This window comes from Rhipicephalus microplus, chromosome X (genome assembly GCF_043290135.1).
Source record: "Rhipicephalus microplus isolate Deutch F79 chromosome X, USDA_Rmic, whole genome shotgun sequence".
Classification (NCBI taxonomy): domain Eukaryota; kingdom Metazoa; phylum Arthropoda; class Arachnida; order Ixodida; family Ixodidae; genus Rhipicephalus; species Rhipicephalus microplus.
In genome coordinates this window covers 6,251,347-6,269,070 of record NC_134710.1, presented here as the reverse complement: position 1 = coordinate 6,269,070, position 17,724 = coordinate 6,251,347, and the positions used below count along the sequence as shown (strand labels likewise).

The 17,724-nt window shown below is 43.3% G+C and overlaps 17 non-coding genes across 17 annotated transcripts; all 17 read left to right on the top strand.

Moving 5' to 3' along the window:
• Window positions 1-3,443: 3,443 nt before the first annotated feature.
• Window positions 3,444-3,516, top strand: TRNAT-CGU (transfer RNA threonine (anticodon CGU)). Its single transcript has one exon. It is a non-coding gene; the product is annotated as a tRNA-Thr (tRNA).
• Window positions 3,517-3,899: 383 nt separating this feature from the next.
• On the top strand, window positions 3,900-3,972 carry TRNAT-CGU (transfer RNA threonine (anticodon CGU)). The gene has a single exon. It is a non-coding gene; the product is annotated as a tRNA-Thr (tRNA).
• A 383-nt stretch (window positions 3,973-4,355) lies between these two features.
• Window positions 4,356-4,428, top strand: TRNAT-CGU (transfer RNA threonine (anticodon CGU)). The gene has a single exon. It is a non-coding gene; the product is annotated as a tRNA-Thr (tRNA).
• A 383-nt stretch (window positions 4,429-4,811) lies between these two features.
• Window positions 4,812-4,884, top strand: TRNAT-CGU (transfer RNA threonine (anticodon CGU)). The gene has a single exon. It is a non-coding gene; the product is annotated as a tRNA-Thr (tRNA).
• A 383-nt stretch (window positions 4,885-5,267) lies between these two features.
• Window positions 5,268-5,340, top strand: TRNAT-CGU (transfer RNA threonine (anticodon CGU)). Its single transcript has one exon. It is a non-coding gene; the product is annotated as a tRNA-Thr (tRNA).
• Window positions 5,341-5,723: 383 nt separating this feature from the next.
• TRNAT-CGU (transfer RNA threonine (anticodon CGU)) lies at window positions 5,724-5,796 on the top strand. The gene has a single exon. It is a non-coding gene; the product is annotated as a tRNA-Thr (tRNA).
• Window positions 5,797-6,179: 383 nt separating this feature from the next.
• On the top strand, window positions 6,180-6,252 carry TRNAT-CGU (transfer RNA threonine (anticodon CGU)). The gene has a single exon. It is a non-coding gene; the product is annotated as a tRNA-Thr (tRNA).
• Window positions 6,253-6,634: 382 nt separating this feature from the next.
• Window positions 6,635-6,707, top strand: TRNAT-CGU (transfer RNA threonine (anticodon CGU)). The gene has a single exon. It is a non-coding gene; the product is annotated as a tRNA-Thr (tRNA).
• Window positions 6,708-7,090: 383 nt separating this feature from the next.
• Window positions 7,091-7,163, top strand: TRNAT-CGU (transfer RNA threonine (anticodon CGU)). The gene has a single exon. It is a non-coding gene; the product is annotated as a tRNA-Thr (tRNA).
• A 383-nt stretch (window positions 7,164-7,546) lies between these two features.
• On the top strand, window positions 7,547-7,619 carry TRNAT-CGU (transfer RNA threonine (anticodon CGU)). The gene has a single exon. It is a non-coding gene; the product is annotated as a tRNA-Thr (tRNA).
• A 383-nt stretch (window positions 7,620-8,002) lies between these two features.
• On the top strand, window positions 8,003-8,075 carry TRNAT-CGU (transfer RNA threonine (anticodon CGU)). Its single transcript has one exon. It is a non-coding gene; the product is annotated as a tRNA-Thr (tRNA).
• Window positions 8,076-8,458: 383 nt separating this feature from the next.
• TRNAT-CGU (transfer RNA threonine (anticodon CGU)) lies at window positions 8,459-8,531 on the top strand. The gene has a single exon. It is a non-coding gene; the product is annotated as a tRNA-Thr (tRNA).
• Window positions 8,532-8,914: 383 nt separating this feature from the next.
• On the top strand, window positions 8,915-8,987 carry TRNAT-CGU (transfer RNA threonine (anticodon CGU)). Its single transcript has one exon. It is a non-coding gene; the product is annotated as a tRNA-Thr (tRNA).
• Window positions 8,988-9,370: 383 nt separating this feature from the next.
• TRNAT-CGU (transfer RNA threonine (anticodon CGU)) lies at window positions 9,371-9,443 on the top strand. Its single transcript has one exon. It is a non-coding gene; the product is annotated as a tRNA-Thr (tRNA).
• A 384-nt stretch (window positions 9,444-9,827) lies between these two features.
• TRNAT-CGU (transfer RNA threonine (anticodon CGU)) lies at window positions 9,828-9,900 on the top strand. The gene has a single exon. It is a non-coding gene; the product is annotated as a tRNA-Thr (tRNA).
• Window positions 9,901-10,282: 382 nt separating this feature from the next.
• Window positions 10,283-10,355, top strand: TRNAT-CGU (transfer RNA threonine (anticodon CGU)). The gene has a single exon. It is a non-coding gene; the product is annotated as a tRNA-Thr (tRNA).
• A 383-nt stretch (window positions 10,356-10,738) lies between these two features.
• TRNAT-CGU (transfer RNA threonine (anticodon CGU)) lies at window positions 10,739-10,811 on the top strand. The gene has a single exon. It is a non-coding gene; the product is annotated as a tRNA-Thr (tRNA).
• The last annotated feature ends 6,913 nt before the right edge of the window (window positions 10,812-17,724 follow it).

The following is a 17,724-nucleotide window of genomic DNA, read 5'->3' as shown; positions in this document are numbered from 1 at the left end:
CCAACCGGCAACATGCATGCCTTTTGTGTTGATTATTTAGTGTGCTCCTTGTTTTGGCCCTTAAAGTGGTAAACAAGATTAAGGCTAGCTTCACAAAAAGTTAGCAATTCAATTTTAACATTGCGTAGCAGATGGTCCTATCGGTCTCGTACCAGTAAGCCAGATGTTGCAACCTGTAGTCATGAAGATGCGATCATCATAAAGAAACTGCAGCATGCACTGTAATAGTTTAAAATAAAAGTTCCGTAGGAGTATGGTATCCTTGTTCATCAAGGAAGGCCCAGCCGTCACGATACGCAGTACTGCACTTTCATTGGATGAGTTATTTCAAAGCAGTGCGACAATTACTGCTTTACTTAGTTTCTGAAATAAGTGGAAAATTTCTCACCATTAGTTGTTATTTAAGAACTTTCTAATTGACTCCACTTTTTGTTCTAGTCGACAAAGGACACTTTTTTGGTAATGTTAAAACTACCGACAATTTTATTGGCAATCCCTGGGACCAAAATGTACCAAAGGTTCTCAAACAACGACAACCGAGCTCCATTCGGTCTCTCTCCCACACCCAAGATTGCATCCGAAGGCGAAAACGGATGGAAGTTGTAGTTCTAAAAAAAAAAAAGGAGCGTACAATTTCGTATCTTTAACTTGTTCGCAACTCTGTTGACGGACCTATTCTATAAGGCTCTGAATATCGGTTTCAACAAGGCATATCTATCATTGAATTCAATAGTGAAGATCACATAGAAAAGGTTGATAAGATATTTTCAGAACTTCGGTTGCATAATGATCGCTAAACTTCCGGATGGCACTGAGTTAATTTTTACATTTCATGTGGAGCATCACTGCCCTTCCAGTAAATATGTACCGACTGGATGTTTTTCCTAAATGACGCTTTAAAAGTGGCGCCATGTACGGATTTCAGGCGTTTACGTGTACAGTAACAATTTTAAGTGAAACGTAGGAAATGTAAATGCGGGATCAACGATACGGCGATTACGAACCGAGGCTAGCTAATGTAACGTTTATAGTTCCCGTTTACCTTGTTGCAGACAATGACTTGAAATGGTAGCTTCTCACTAACCCTTGGACGCCTCAAGATTTTAAAGCGGACGCTGCAGAGCTGGATCAAGCCGATTTTATATATATATATATATATATATATATATATATATATATATATATATATATATATATATATATATATATATATATATATATATATATATATATATATATATATATATATATATATATATATATATATAGAGAGAGAGAGAGAGAGAGAGAGAGAGAGAGAGAGCCGTGAGCAGCTGCTCACAGCTGTTTTTCACCCACTTTTCTTTCTTCTTATTTACATTTCATTGGTTTTAATGACTTCCCCTACACACTCCTTGGCATTACTGTCTGTTATATCTTCATTATATATATATATATATGTATAGTCTAGTAGATCCTCCGTGAGCGCTCACAACGTTGTTTATTTCGACGTTTCGGCCTAGAGTCTGGCCTTCATCAGGCCTTCATCATTCCTGATGAAGGCCAGACTCTAGGCCGAAACGTCGAAATAAAACACGTTGTGACCGCTCACGGAGGATCTACTAGACTATATGCAACGCTACGGCCACTCAACCACCATGCCTGCATATATATATATATATATATATATATATATGGGGTATGGCACAACAGGAGCGTTGTCAACAAGGATAAATATATTTATTTCCCAATAGTTTCAGGAGGGGTCCTTCCTTCATCAGGGGATGAGGTATACTAACATGAACTTCCATAATTCGTTGCTGTCGCGTCCCTCTCACCTTGAAAGATGTTTGCGAGAGTGAGAAAGAACTAAAAAAAGAAAGAAAGAAGGAGAAGAAGCAAGAAGAAAAGAAAAAAAAACAGAAAAAGAAAAAAAAAGAGGAAGAACCACTCTGAACACTGAGAACGAAACCAAATGCCGGTGTACGTCCACATCCGGTTCTTATCCCGTGCTGGTCAGTTCTCGACGTGTGTCGGGCCACCCAAGATTGTCGCTGCGGTGGCGGAAGGGGCCCGCGACCGCGTGCGTAAGGAAAGGGTTTTCCCCTAATGGGTCGGTCGGCTCTCTTTCATCTTCGTCTGTTTCCCTTCAATGGTCATCAAGTGGTAGGTGAACATAAACACTTTGTATGTGCATGGGTAAAAAAGAAAAAAAGGACAGTGTACACGTACGAGTCAGTCAGAAAAAACAAGCATGGTCTCCAGCTATCAATCTTTGTCACCAATTTCCTCTTGGCTTACTTCTCGGAGGCAGGAAAGTCTTCCGGGGTCCTCGTTGATGCCGGCTACTAATGTTCTAAATATGAAAATAAAATATGCCTCACGCTGTTCGCGCTCACGCCTGTTTGAGAAACCTGACTGCAAAAGAGTTACGCTGATATTTTCAAAACTGTGGTTTGGCAGGCGCAGATTACTAGATAAAAATAGCTTCGGCAGTGAAGTGGCGTGGTACCGGTGATTATTGAACTGCAGCCGAAATCACGTGTCTGTTTGGCCGATATATTCTTGTCCGCAGATGTTGCAATGTAGCATGTATATTACGTTACTGGAGTCACAATTAAGGCTTTCAGTTATGCAGAATTTGAAATCCGAGAAGTTCGCTTTGGATTCACGTGTTGTGACCATCTGTGGGCATACCTTGCATCGAGATTTTCCGCAGCAATGGCACCCTGTGAAAGGTGGGGTGTTGGAAGTTTTCTGGGAAAAGACCATTTGCGGAAAAAGTGACGCAAGTATGAGGGAGGACGCGTAGAAACAGTGATTGTTAAAAAATATAGATAAAGAGAAAAAGAAAATAACAATAACAACAACAACAATAATAGTAATAATAATAAAGGGAAAACAGAGATTGTAACGGAGAGAAGACAATGGTAAAATATATCACAATATCATGGAGGTGGTATAACTATTAGTATTTCGTACGGCTCTGGTCTCAGTAGCAGTGCCATGAAAATATATATATATATATATATATATATATATATATATCGAAGGTCGTAGGTTCGATTCCTGCTTACAGTTGGTAGTTTTTTCATCCACTTTTCTTTCTTCTTATTTACATTCCATTAATGTTAATAACTTCCCCTGTACATTCCTTGGCATTACTGTCTGTTATATCTCATTATTATTGTGTTAAAAACACGGAAAAACGAGCCCTTAGGTATACACTTCTTTCCCTTATTTCATTGAACGAGGGTCTCGTACTGGCAGACTTGGTGTGTTTAGGTTGTATAAGAGGGACAATTAATCAGCTGCCCGCTCATAATAAGTTCACGTGCTACGTGACGCCAAACATGCGCATAAGAGTGTTTTCACACTCGTTGTTTGGCTTATAGATGGCGCTGACTGTCGCTCCTACTTCTAAATTCACAGATAAACCCAAAAAAGTGGATGGAGGGAGTGCCGCTGTAATAGCTCAGTGGTTAGAGCATCGAACGCGTAATTCGAAGGTCGTAGGTTCGATTCCTGCTTACAGTTGGTAGTTTTTTCATCCACTTTTCTTTCTTCTTATTTACATTCCATTAATGTTAATAACTTCCCCTGTACATTCCTTGGCATTACTGTCTGTTATATCTCATTATTATTGTGTTAAAAACACGGAAAAACGAGCCCTTAGGTATACACTTCTTTCCCTTATTTCATTGAACGAGGGTCTCGTACTGGCAGACTTGGTGTGTTTAGGTTGTATAAGAGGGACAATTAATCAGCTGCCCGCTCATAATAAGTTCACGTGCTACGTGACGCCAAACATGCGCATAAGAGTGTTTTCACACTCGTTGTTTGGCTTATAGATGGCGCTGACTGTCGCTCCTACTTCTAAATTCACAGATAAACCCAAAAAAGTGGATGGAGGGAGTGCCGCTGTAATAGCTCAGTGGTTAGAGCATCGAACGCGTAATTCGAAGGTCGTAGGTTCGATTCCTGCTTACAGTTGGTAGTTTTTTCATCCACTTTTCTTTCTTCTTATTTACATTCCATTAATGTTAATAACTTCCCCTGTACATTCCTTGGCATTACTGTCTGTTATATCTCATTATTATTGTGTTAAAAACACGGAAAAACGAGCCCTTAGGTATACACTTCTTTCCCTTATTTCATTGAACGAGGGTCTCGTACTGGCAGACTTGGTGTGTTTAGGTTGTATAAGAGGGACAATTAATCAGCTGCCCGCTCATAATAACTTCACGTGCTACGTGACGCCAAACATGCGCATAAGAGTGTTTTCACACTCGTTGTTTGGATTATAGATGGCGCTGACTGTCGCTCCTACTTCTAAATTCACAGATAAACCCAAAAAAGTGGATGGAGGGAGTGCCGCTGTAATAGCTCAGTGGTTAGAGCATCGAACGCGTAATTCGAAGGTCGTAGGTTCGATTCCTGCTTACAGTTGGTAGTTTTTTCATCCACTTTTCTTTCTTCTTATTTACATTCCATTAATGTTAATAACTTCCCCTGTACATTCCTTGGCATTACTGTCTGTTATATCTCATTATTATTGTGTTAAAAACACGGAAAAACGAGCCCTTAGGTATACACTTCTTTCCCTTATTTCATTGAACGAGGGTCTCGTACTGGCAGACTTGGTGTGTTTAGGTTGTATAAGAGGGACAATTAATCAGCTGCCCGCTCATAATAACTTCACGTGCTACGTGACGCCAAACATGCGCATAAGAGTGTTTTCACACTCGTTGTTTGGATTATAGATGGCGCTGACTGTCGCTCCTACTTCTAAATTCACAGATAAACCCAAAAAAGTGGATGGAGGGAGTGCCGCTGTAATAGCTCAGTGGTTAGAGCATCGAACGCGTAATTCGAAGGTCGTAGGTTCGATTCCTGCTTACAGTTGGTAGTTTTTTCATCCACTTTTCTTTCTTCTTATTTACATTCCATTAATGTTAATAACTTCCCCTGTACATTCCTTGGCATTACTGTCTGTTATATCTCATTATTATTGTGTTAAAAACACGGAAAAACGAGCCCTTAGGTATACACTTCTTTCCCTTATTTCATTGAACGAGGGTCTCGTACTGGCAGACTTGGTGTGTTTAGGTTGTATAAGAGGGACAATTAATCAGCTGCCCGCTCATAATAAGTTCACGTGCTACGTGACGCCAAACATGCGCATAAGAGTGTTTTCACACTCGTTGTTTGGCTTATAGATGGCGCTGACTGTCGCTCCTACTTCTAAATTCACAGATAAACCCAAAAAAGTGGATGGAGGGAGTGCCGCTGTAATAGCTCAGTGGTTAGAGCATCGAACGCGTAATTCGAAGGTCGTAGGTTCGATTCCTGCTTACAGTTGGTAGTTTTTTCATCCACTTTTCTTTCTTCTTATTTACATTCCATTAATGTTAATAACTTCCCCTGTACATTCCTTGGCATTACTGTCTGTTATATCTCATTATTATTGTGTTAAAAACACGGAAAAACGAGCCCTTAGGTATACACTTCTTTCCCTTATTTCATTGAACGAGGGTCTCGTACTGGCAGACTTGGTGTGTTTAGGTTGTATAAGAGGGACAATTAATCAGCTGCCCGCTCATAATAAGTTCACGTGCTACGTGACGCCAAACATGCGCATAAGAGTGTTTTCACACTCGTTGTTTGGCTTATAGATGGCGCTGACTGTCGCTCCTACTTCTAAATTCACAGATAAACCCAAAAAAGTGGATGGAGGGAGTGCCGCTGTAATAGCTCAGTGGTTAGAGCATCGAACGCGTAATTCGAAGGTCGTAGGTTCGATTCCTGCTTACAGTTGGTAGTTTTTTCATCCACTTTTCTTTCTTCTTATTTACATTCCATTAATGTTAATAACTTCCCCTGTACATTCCTTGGCATTACTGTCTGTTATATCTCATTATTATTGTGTTAAAAACACGGAAAAACGAGCCCTTAGGTATACACTTCTTTCCCTTATTTCATTGAACGAGGGTCTCGTACTGGCAGACTTGGTGTGTTTAGGTTGTATAAGAGGGACAATTAATCAGCTGCCCGCTCATAATAAGTTCACGTGCTACGTGACGCCAAACATGCGCATAAGAGTGTTTTCACACTCGTTGTTTGGCTTATAGATGGCGCTGACTGTCGCTCCTACTTCTAAATTCACAGATAAACCCAAAAAAGTGGATGGAGGGAGTGCCGCTGTAATAGCTCAGTGGTTAGAGCATCGAACGCGTAATTCGAAGGTCGTAGGTTCGATTCCTGCTTACAGTTGGTAGTTTTTTCATCCACTTTTCTTTCTTCTTATTTACATTCCATTAATGTTAATAACTTCCCCTGTACATTCCTTGGCATTACTGTCTGTTATATCTCATTATTATTGTGTTAAAAACACGGAAAACGAGCCCTTAGGTATACACTTCTTTCCCTTATTTCATTGAACGAGGGTCTCGTACTGGCAGACTTGGTGTGTTTAGGTTGTATAAGAGGGACAATTAATCAGCTGCCCACTCATAATAAGTTCACGTGCTACGTGACGCCAAACATGCGCATAAGAGTGTTTTCACACTCGTTGTTTGGCTTATAGATGGCGCTGACTGTCGCTCCTACTTCTAAATTCACAGATAAACCCAAAAAAGTGGATGGAGGGAGTGCCGCTGTAATAGCTCAGTGGTTAGAGCATCGAACGCGTAATTCGAAGGACGTAGGTTCGATTCCTGCTTACAGTTGGTAGTTTTTTCATCCACTTTTCTTTCTTCTTATTTACATTCCATTAATGTTAATAACTTCCCCTGTACATTCCTTGGCATTACTGTCTGTTATATCTCATTATTATTGTGTTAAAAACACGGAAAAACGAGCCCTTAGGTATACACTTCTTTCCCTTATTTCATTGAACGAGGGTCTCGTACTGGCAGACTTGGTGTGTTTAGGTTGCATAAGAGGGACAATTAATCAGCTGCCCGCTCATAATAAGTTCACGTGCTACGTGACGCCAAACATGCGCATAAGAGTGTTTTCACACTCGTTGTTTGGCTTATAGATGGCGCTGACTGTCGCTCCTACTTCTAAATTCACAGATAAACCCAAAAAAGTGGATGGAGGGAGTGCCGCTGTAATAGCTCAGTGGTTAGAGCATCGAACGCGTAATTCGAAGGTCGTAGGTTCGATTCCTGCTTACAGTTGGTAGTTTTTTCATCCACTTTTCTTTCTTCTTATTTACATTCCATTAATGTTAATAACTTCCCCTGTACATTCCTTGGCATTACTGTCTGTTATATCTCATTATTATTGTGTTAAAAACACGGAAAAACGAGCCCTTAGGTATACACTTCTTTCCCTTATTTCATTGAACGAGGGTCTCGTACTGGCAGACTTGGTGTGTTTAGGTTGTATAAGAGGGACAATTAATCAGCTGCCCGCTCATAATAAGTTCACGTGCTACGTGACGCCAAACATGCGCATAAGAGTGTTTTCACACTCGTTGTTTGGCTTATAGATGGCGCTGACTGTCGCTCCTACTTCTAAATTCACAGATAAACCCAAAAAAGTGGATGGAGGGAGTGCCGCTGTAATAGCTCAGTGGTTAGAGCATCGAACGCGTAATTCGAAGGTCGTAGGTTCGATTCCTGCTTACAGTTGGTAGTTTTTTCATCCACTTTTCTTTCTTCTTATTTACATTCCATTAATGTTAATAACTTCCCCTGTACATTCCTTGGCATTACTGTCTGTTATATCTCATTATTATTGTGTTAAAAACACGGAAAAACGAGCCCTTAGGTATACACTTCTTTCCCTTATTTCATTGAACGAGGGTCTCGTACTGGCAGACTTGGTGTGTTTAGGTTGTATAAGAGGGACAATTAATCAGCTGCCCGCTCATAATAAGTTCACGTGCTACGTGACGCCAAACATGCGCATAAGAGTGTTTTCACACTCGTTGTTTGGCTTATAGATGGCGCTGACTGTCGCTCCTACTTCTAAATTCACAGATAAACCCAAAAAAGTGGATGGAGGGAGTGCCGCTGTAATAGCTCAGTGGTTAGAGCATCGAACGCGTAATTCGAAGGTCGTAGGTTCGATTCCTGCTTACAGTTGGTAGTTTTTTCATCCACTTTTCTTTCTTCTTATTTACATTCCATTAATGTTAATAACTTCCCCTGTACATTCCTTGGCATTACTGTCTGTTATATCTCATTATTATTGTGTTAAAAACACGGAAAAACGAGCCCTTAGGTATACACTTCTTTCCCTTATTTCATTGAACGAGGGTCTCGTACTGGCAGACTTGGTGTGTTTAGGTTGTATAAGAGGGACAATTAATCAGCTGCCCGCTCATAATAAGTTCACGTGCTACGTGACGCCAAACATGCGCATAAGAGTGTTTTCACACTCGTTGTTTGGCTTATAGATGGCGCTGACTGTCGCTCCTACTTCTAAATTCACAGATAAACCCAAAAAAGTGGATGGAGGGAGTGCCGCTGTAATAGCTCAGTGGTTAGAGCATCGAACGCGTAATTCGAAGGTCGTAGGTTCGATTCCTGCTTACAGTTGGTAGTTTTTTCATCCACTTTTCTTTCTTCTTATTTACATTCCATTAATGTTAATAACTTCCCCTGTACATTCCTTGGCATTACTGTCTGTTATATCTCATTATTATTGTGTTAAAAACACGGAAAAACGAGCCCTTAGGTATACACTTCTTTCCCTTATTTCATTGAACGAGGGTCTCGTACTGGCAGACTTGGTGTGTTTAGGTTGTATAAGAGGGACAATTAATCAGCTGCCCGCTCATAATAAGTTCACGTGCTACGTGACGCCAAACATGCGCATAAGAGTGTTTTCACACTCGTTGTTTGGCTTATAGATGGCGCTGACTGTCGCTCCTACTTCTAAATTCACAGATAAACCCAAAAAAGTGGATGGAGGGAGTGCCGCTGTAATAGCTCAGTGGTTAGAGCATCGAACGCGTAATTCGAAGGTCGTAGGTTCGATTCCTGCTTACAGTTGGTAGTTTTTTCATCCACTTTTCTTTCTTCTTATTTACATTCCATTAATGTTAATAACTTCCCCTGTACATTCCTTGGCATTACTGTCTGTTATATCTCATTATTATTGTGTTAAAAACACGGAAAAACGAGCCCTTAGGTATACACTTCTTTCCCTTATTTCATTGAACGAGGGTCTCGTACTGGCAGACTTGGTGCGTTTAGGTTGTATAAGAGGGACAATTAATCAGCTGCCCGCTCATAATAAGTTCACGTGCTACGTGACGCCAAACATGCGCATAAGAGTGTTTTCACACTCGTTGTTTGGCTTATAGATGGCGCTGACTGTCGCTCCTACTTCTAAATTCACAGATAAACCCAAAAAAGTGGATGGAGGGAGTGCCGCTGTAATAGCTCAGTGGTTAGAGCATCGAACGCGTAATTCGAAGGTCGTAGGTTCGATTCCTGCTTACAGTTGGTAGTTTTTTTCATCCACTTTTCTTTCTTCTTATTTACATTCCATTAATGTTAATAACTTCCCCTTTACATTCCTTGGCATTACTGTCTGTTATATCTCATTATTATTGTGTTAAAAACACGGAAAAACGAGCCCTTAGGTATACACTTCTTTCCCTTATTTCATTGAACGAGGGTCTCGTACTGGCAGACTTGGTGTGTTTAGGTTGTATAAGAGGGACAATTAATCAGGTGCCCGCTCATAATAAGTTCACGTGCTACGTGACGCCAAACATGCGCATAAGAGTGTTTTCACACTCGTTGTTTGGCTTATAGATGGCGCTGACTGTCGCTCCTACTTCTAAATTCACAGATAAACCCAAAAAAGTGGATGGAGGGAGTGCCGCTGTAATAGCTCAGTGGTTAGAGCATCGAACGCGTAATTCGAAGGTCGTAGGTTCGATTCCTGCTTACAGTTGGTAGTTTTTTCATCCACTTTTCTTTCTTCTTATTTACATTCCATTAATGTTAATAACTTCCCCTGTACATTCCTTGGCATTACTGTCTGTTATATCTCATTATTATTGTGTTAAAAACACGGAAAAACGAGCCCTTAGGTATACACTTCTTTCCCTTATTTCATTGAACGAGGGTCTCGTACTGGCAGACTTGGTGTGTTTAGGTTGTATAAGAGGGACAATTAATCAGCTGCCCGCTCATAATAAGTTCACGTGCTACGTGACGCCAAACATGCGCATAAGAGTGTTTTCACACTCGTTGTTTGGCTTATAGATGGCGCTGACTGTCGCTCCTACTTCTAAATTCACAGATAAACCAGAAAAGTGGATGGAGGGAGTGCCGCTGTAATAGCTCAGTGGTTAGAGCATCGAACGCGTAATTCGAAGGTCGTAGGTTCGATTCCTGCTTACAGTTGGTAGTTTTTTCATCCACTTTTCTTTCTTCTTATTTACATTCCATTAATGTTAATAACTTCCCCTGTACATTCCTTGGCATTACTGTCTGTTATATCTCATTATTATTGTGTTAAAAACACGGAAAAACGAGCCCTTAGGTATACACTTCTTTCCCTTATTTCATTGAACGAGGGTCTCGTACTGGCAGACTTGGTGTGTTTAGGTTGTATAAGAGGGACAATTAATCAGCTGCCCGCTCATAATAAGTTCACGTGCTACGTGACGCCAAACATGCGCATAAGAGTGTTTTCACACTCGTTGTTTGGCTTATAGATGGCGCTGACTGTCGCTCCTACTTCTAAATTCACAGATAAACCCAAAAAAGTGGATGGAGGGAGTGCCGCTGTAATAGCTCAGTGGTTAGAGCATCGAACGCGTAATTCGAAGGTCGTAGGTTCGATTCCTGCTTACAGTTGGTAGTTTTTTCATCCACTTTTCTTTCTTCTTATTTACATTCCATTAATGTTAATAACTTCCCCTGTACATTCCTTGGCATTACTGTCTGTTATATCTCATTATTATTGTGTTAAAAACACGGAAAAACGAGCCCTTAGGTATACACTTCTTTCCCTTATTTTATATATATATATATATATATATGTATGTATGTATATGTATATATATATATTATATTATGTGTTTTCGAGCGCCCGCCATTACTTTGGTAACGAAGGTGAGCCCTCATACTGAATAAGACACTGCACACGGTGGAAAGTGCCTATCTTTGAATGGGAAAAGCGTTGGTAAAGCATTTGGCTTCAGCTTCTTCCATCCATCTGCCCGCTTTTGCTCAAAACAGCATTCTTCAAAGTGAGCCTGTACGGAAAATTGACGTTGTTAATATACGTGATTTGTTCCTTCGAGCAATAAGAACAAAGTACGACAAATCAATGCAATCGAACAAACTGCACGAATACGGCACGACTTCCGCACACGAGCATAACATAGAAGTGCAATTCTCCTAAATTATTTCACCAACTTCCGTTACAAACATGATAAGCTAGAATAACTGTCAAAATAGCATAATAATTTTCCTGCACGACATAACGTATAAAATACCTTTATAAACAACACTGCGAAACACAACCACAGCGCTTCACATGTTTTGAGCTCTCAGATTTACTCCTCACACTGCTATGTAGGCGCAAAGATAGGTAGTGAACAATTTTTTTAAAATAAGCGTGATGCTCTGCAGATAGCTACAGCCCTCGTGGTTCAGAAAGATTGATCGTATTTCCCAAGCCTGTGCCTTAGTTCATTATATCAGGTGAAAAAAAAAGGGCTGTAAATGCACTGGAGGTTCCATATGTTGGTCCCCGCTGTAAGAGGCTACGTTGCCACCAATCTGAACACATAAAATTTCAAGTCTGCGTCTTAGAAAGAGTGGTGCAGACACGCTGGCATATGTATTTCACACGGCTACGAATCAGGTACTCACATTGCATATACAGGTATGGTTCGTCGGCTGCCACTTGTCCCGCTTCATTTTAGCGGTCCATAGGAGCCGTCTTTTTTGGGTCACGGGGAAAGGAAAACGTTCTGCAGCCATGTTTAGCGCTGTTACTGAATTGCTGAACGCAGCACCCAGGTATTCTGCGCAAAGACGGCGTGAAGAGTGGTGCTTTCCGTATCGAGCGAGAGAGTGGGCGCGAGCGGAAAGCAAGAAAATGGCGTCGGAGCTCCCCGAGAACCGGTTGTGGCGGCAACTGCTCCGTGAAAGAGTGGCTCCACCCTAAGCGGGGGCGCGCCCATCAAGGCACCCTATTTTATTACAATGATCCCCGCCATCTAGCAAACAATGGAAGAAATAAACTAGAGGTAGCCATGCCATCTAACAAACAATGCAAGAACTAAGCTAGAGGTGGCTACATACATACGCCGAAGATGGACAGATTCACGCCTTAAGGAGCTTCGCCCCTAAAAATGATGCACGAAACGTAATCAGATATACAGATGAGCGCAAACTAACCAGCGTCCCAGTTGTTATACCTCGCGCACTCTTTCCGGAAACGGGGCCTGTGCAGAGACCGAAGTGACCTTTGTGGGCCCGCCAACTAGCGCAATCGTTCCAGTGAAAGCCGAAGGCACATGATTTTCTCCGCCAAAGCATATGAGCGCGCGCACAAGCATCTGACCCTCCTTAAATTCTCCCCCATCCGCGGGGCAAAGTAACGCGTGATAAGAAAATGACCACCTTGAGCGCTCGTGCCCACCTTGAGCGCTCGTGTTGTGTGGTTCCTCGCTTCGTCCTTTGTGTTTTCTCTGCGCTCCCAGTTCGCTGAACGAAGAAAAAAAGCAACATTACGCCTGCATATGTTTTTTTTTCAAATTCATGATCAAGCCTTGATTGGTAAAAGAATACTTCATTCCCACGTAGAATGCTCGAGTTCAATCCTGATGTGGTCCTGATATTCTTTGCCTTCATCGGGTTAGCACTTCCGGTTTCAGTTTTTCTTGGCGCTCTCTCACTTAAGTTACCTTGGTCTATTCTCAAGGAAAGTGTGAATTTAAGGGCTCATTTTTTTTTCTCAGACGCAATATTATTGAGAACTAACAGATAATGTTGTTAGGGAAAGTATAGGGGATGTTATTAGAAGTTATTATTGTATAAATGTAAACAAAGAAAAGTGAGCGAAAAGATAACGTCCATAGGGCAGGATCCGAACCTGCGACCTTTGAATAACGCGTCCAATGTTCTACCACTGAGCTATAATGGCGGTCACAACGGCGCCAGAAACGCCTGTTGGGATCTCATAAAGGATTTCGTGTAAAACGCAGTTATTAGGCAGCAGCTTTTAGACGTTATGGAAATGTCATTGGATCTTTAAAAAATCAACATCACTGGGCAGCCCGCTATCGACCTAATAGTATTCATGGATAAAGTTGTGTGGTAATGCATAAAAGGTGGTTCTTGCAATACTAGTAAATGCGTAACATGCATATCTATGGTTGTCCCAGTGTGCGCTATAGGTACAATTGACAGCACATTTTCTGTAGTTTTCTGACACTGCTTACCGAATTTCTGTCTCACTGTCCTCTGTGCGTCGCTCATCGTTCAGAAAGAACTCTATGCTCCGTCACAAAGCCACTGACCGAGATACCACGGAAGGCAGCGCGTGGGCGCGTTCCACAACAGCACTTTTCATAACATTTGCGCTGCTGGTAACCGCCGCGGAAGCTCGCCACTGTAGTTATGGTCAACCACCTCAAATGTGCGTAATATTTGCTTTTTAATTTACAATGTTCACAAGTATGAATGCATGCCACCAGATCAATTTTAGTGGGTCTTTAGCACGGGCCTAAACTTTCGCCGGGTGATTGAATCGTTGTACATACACCATCAGACAAACCAAAATTTTCGCGTTAAAGTACCTCAAGACTACCGTCTTAAAGAAAGAATGAACCCCGCTGCTGTCTCTAGCAAAGTGGGACACCTCATTAGTGTTTCACAAAAAGATCAGGCGGAATCGCAAGAGATAGAGAGAAGTAAAGACTGGGAGACAACTACAAAAGTTCTCGGACTGGACCCCGATCAGTGAGCGGTCGTCCAAAAGAGCACGTCGCGGACGACCGTCAATCGTGAAATACACCGAGCACCTTCACCCGAGGTCCAGAGAATGCCTAGGCCAAAGAACAGCACGGGAGTTCGAGCTAGGGGAACGAGACGAGTGGAAGGTTGCCACCGGAGCGGGCGCTGAAGGTGGGCCGTCGGGTTGTGGACCCGAGCCACGAAGACTTCAACCAGCCGAGGCCTCCTGCCATCGCGTTTCTGCTAAGAGGACCGTAGCTCACCGGCCATGAACGACAGCCCAACGCCTGCGGACTTAAGGGCTGACGAGCCCTTAACAGCAGCAGTCGGGCTACGGGCAACGTTTCTTGATGGCTACGGGCCCGAGCTGTGTGCCATAGGGGAGTTAGACAAAGGGGTGACGATTTAGAGTACCGGGTACTCTACTGTGGGAGAGCATAAAGCCGTCCCGCAACTGCAATGAGCAAAGGAAAACAGTAGAAGCGGGGTAGCTCAACCACCAGCGTTTTCCTGTTGTCACCAGTGAGCCTACGTCAAGCCAGCGTAATTGGCGAGACCGAACTTACAATTTTCTCTGCTTCACCGCTCAGCCGCGTCCGAACTATGCTCTGTTGTTAAAGGTTTTGGACAATCACATTGCTTCTAATTAAAAGTCTTTCAACGCGTGAAGTAAACTTTTTAAGTGTTTACCTGTGTTTCTTAGTTTTCGTTTATAATTGAAGTTTTGTGCGTGTTTGTTAAACGGACGGCTTTGTCCACGTTCATGCTCTCGGAGGCACATCCATAGAGAGCTAAAGGTCCATTCGATTCACCCTGCTGCACTTCCAACACTAGTTCACGGTGGTGCCGTCCAGTGACCGAAGCGTCACAGCGTGCGCTAGTCTTTACTCTTTAGTACTTGCGGTGTTCGGTTTTCGAACCTCGTTCGTGAGCGGCTGGACTACGCCAAGCAAGCGCGTTACAAAGGCTATAGGGCACCAATGGAACCATCAATTCTTGGAGTCTCATTCCTTGCGTGGTATCGAAGCAAGAAGCGTGGCGGTTTGGGCTAGTTGGTGTGGCATCACGTTTGTTATAGCGCGAGAACCGCTAACTTCCAGCAAAGGAACAAAAGAAGACCACCGCTATCTTCCAACTCAGTTGGAAGTTAGCGCACGTCTTCTTTTGTCCCTTTGGCGTCTTTTTGTTATAACAATCTTCTTGCAACAAGAAGTCACGCGTTGAGCTGACACTGCTGTCTTCCCATACCCAGGCTTGCTGAATAGCTTCCTTAAATTTTTTAACTTTAGTGAAGTAGAATATAGTTTTAACAAAGAAGCTGTTCTGCAGCTGCGTGACACCTGCATGCCCATTCGGGTTCCCGAATTCCCCGGTCGTGGTCGAAGCGGTAACCACACTGTGAAATGAGAAAGGTAGTCCCGCAAATTCAGTTCGCAAGTACGCAAATAGGTGGCGCAACCACCTCGGTCGCGGACAAAGAGGTAACAGGGCCATGAAATGAGTAAGCTCATCCACGCGCATCATCCACGCGCTTTGCCGCTCCAGACAAGTCCAAGTCCGATTCCTACTGTACGCTTTCCCCTCTTCGGGCATCGCGCCTTGCGTATTGTACAAAGCAGATTAGAAAAGCGTAGCTATAGCAAGAGAAGACATTTTGCTGATACGCTCGCGTGGGCCGGCGTATTGTGTGACAGACTGTGCGCTAGGATCTCATCCTAATTGAGCATGATGTGGCACATCATGCCGACAGGAGCGGCGAACGTTTTTTTTTTTTTTTCGGGTCACCTTGCTAGTGAAGAACTTATGCGCTATGCTCGTAGGCGTAAGCACACACGCAGAAAACAAAACAAGAACCGACAACACAAACTTCGCCTGTTTCTGCTAACTATAACCGTGCGAGCGTGCCTAACTATTGTTGTTCTTGTTTATATCACGGGAGCGCACCATCAACTTCTGAGTTACTGAGCTATTTTAATCAATTTCATAGTTACGTTTAAAGTCGACTTGCGTGCGGCTCGTATACGTAAAACGCAATACTTAATGAGACTTACGTCCCTTCCCGACGATGTTTCCCATTATGGCAGGCGGAGGCAATCTGTAGTACCACCCATGTTCGTTGTGGCGACGCAACGAAGGTATTACGCTGTTTGTGAAATCTGACGGGCACCATGTTCACAAGTTGCACCGAGCATACACGTCCACGCGAATTTCGACATAACATAAACGGGAGGAACCGGTAATCGGTAACTACGACTCAAACAGAGCCTAACTCCAGCCTCTGCTTCCCACAACGGCTTACTGTGGTCAAACTATTATAATGTTGTCAGACAGCAATACGGACAAGCACAACTGCAGCTCCTTCTCGAGTTTCTTTCGCTCGAAAAACAGAGCACTACCGTAACATTCGTAATGTCTTCTTGGCCAGCAACGATTATCGTCATCGATCTCGCGTGCACGTCTTCGTGTTATCTGCACGTGCCCAGCATTCGCGGGCCATGGAGATAGCACGAAAACAAGCGCGCTATCAGCGTGATGTAGTTGGCGTTCGATTCCGGACGGGGAATTTGTGAGAGCAAAGTTTTCTTGAACAAGCGCGAACACGCCGGATGACGATTCTTGTTTTGGCGCTATAAAAAACTTCCCAGTTGACGGGTAGTGTTTTATGTCCCAGAGCCATGATAATGTCATCAGAGACGCCGTAGTGGATGGCTTTCGAAAATTTCACCATCTTGTGACTGACATCGCACAGCACCAGGGCTCCGAGAATTATTGAAATGCGGCAATGGAGGTTGGGATTCGAACCCGCGATCTTTGACTCAGCAGACCAACACCATAACCATGCACTTGACCGTCGTGGTGTGTGTGGCGGGGAGAACTCACCAAAGGGTACGACGTACTTGAGGAGTGCCCTAGATGTGGCATCCAAGTCTGGCTCCACAGCAACAGCTGGCTCTGGATAGCGAAAACTGATGACAAAGACAATACCTCTGTTTCTAATGGATAACATAAGCTGATATAGAAGGCCGTATGGCCTTTGTTGACCGCAGTGTGTCATTCTTGCAAAATAAATGCTCGTGAGGCGACAAACATGTACTCTTGGAAAGGAGGAGTCGACAACACTCCCCTATGTTTAAACAGCGTACATGCTCAGTCCCCCTGATTATTCCAGTGCTTCGCCTGTCCTGTGCAATCCTTGGCGGATGGGACGAAGGACTTCATACACAAGTGGGACACTACCGCTAACTCTCTGTACAGACAGACAGACAGACAGACAGACAGACAGACAGACAGACAGACAGACAGACAGACAGACAGACAGACAGACAGACAGACAGACAGACAGGTCAGACAGCCAGGTAAGACAGACAGCCAGGTCAAACAGGTCAGACAGTCAGGTCAAACAGGTCAGACAGTCAGGTCAGACAGAGAGCCAGGTCAAACAGGTCAGACAGACAGACAGACAGACAGACAGACAGACAGACAGACAGACAGACAGACAGACAGACAGACACAGCAGCGGGCCATTCACCCCCCGAGACTAATGGGGTAACATTCCTAGCTATAAGGGTTCAACTGTAGTCCCCAAGTTTTACTTCTTACCGACCACTGCCTCCTTTCCTGCTCCCCCCCTCACACACAACCAGTGTCTGCCGCCATTGTACATTAGCCACGCATCCTGCTCTCCCCCTCACACACAACCAGTGCCTGCCGCCATTTTACATTAGCCACGCATCATTCAGCGATTGCGAAGAGTCTTTCTCCTCTGGTCAGTATCTCCGTCACTAGTGAGTGGGGCCCT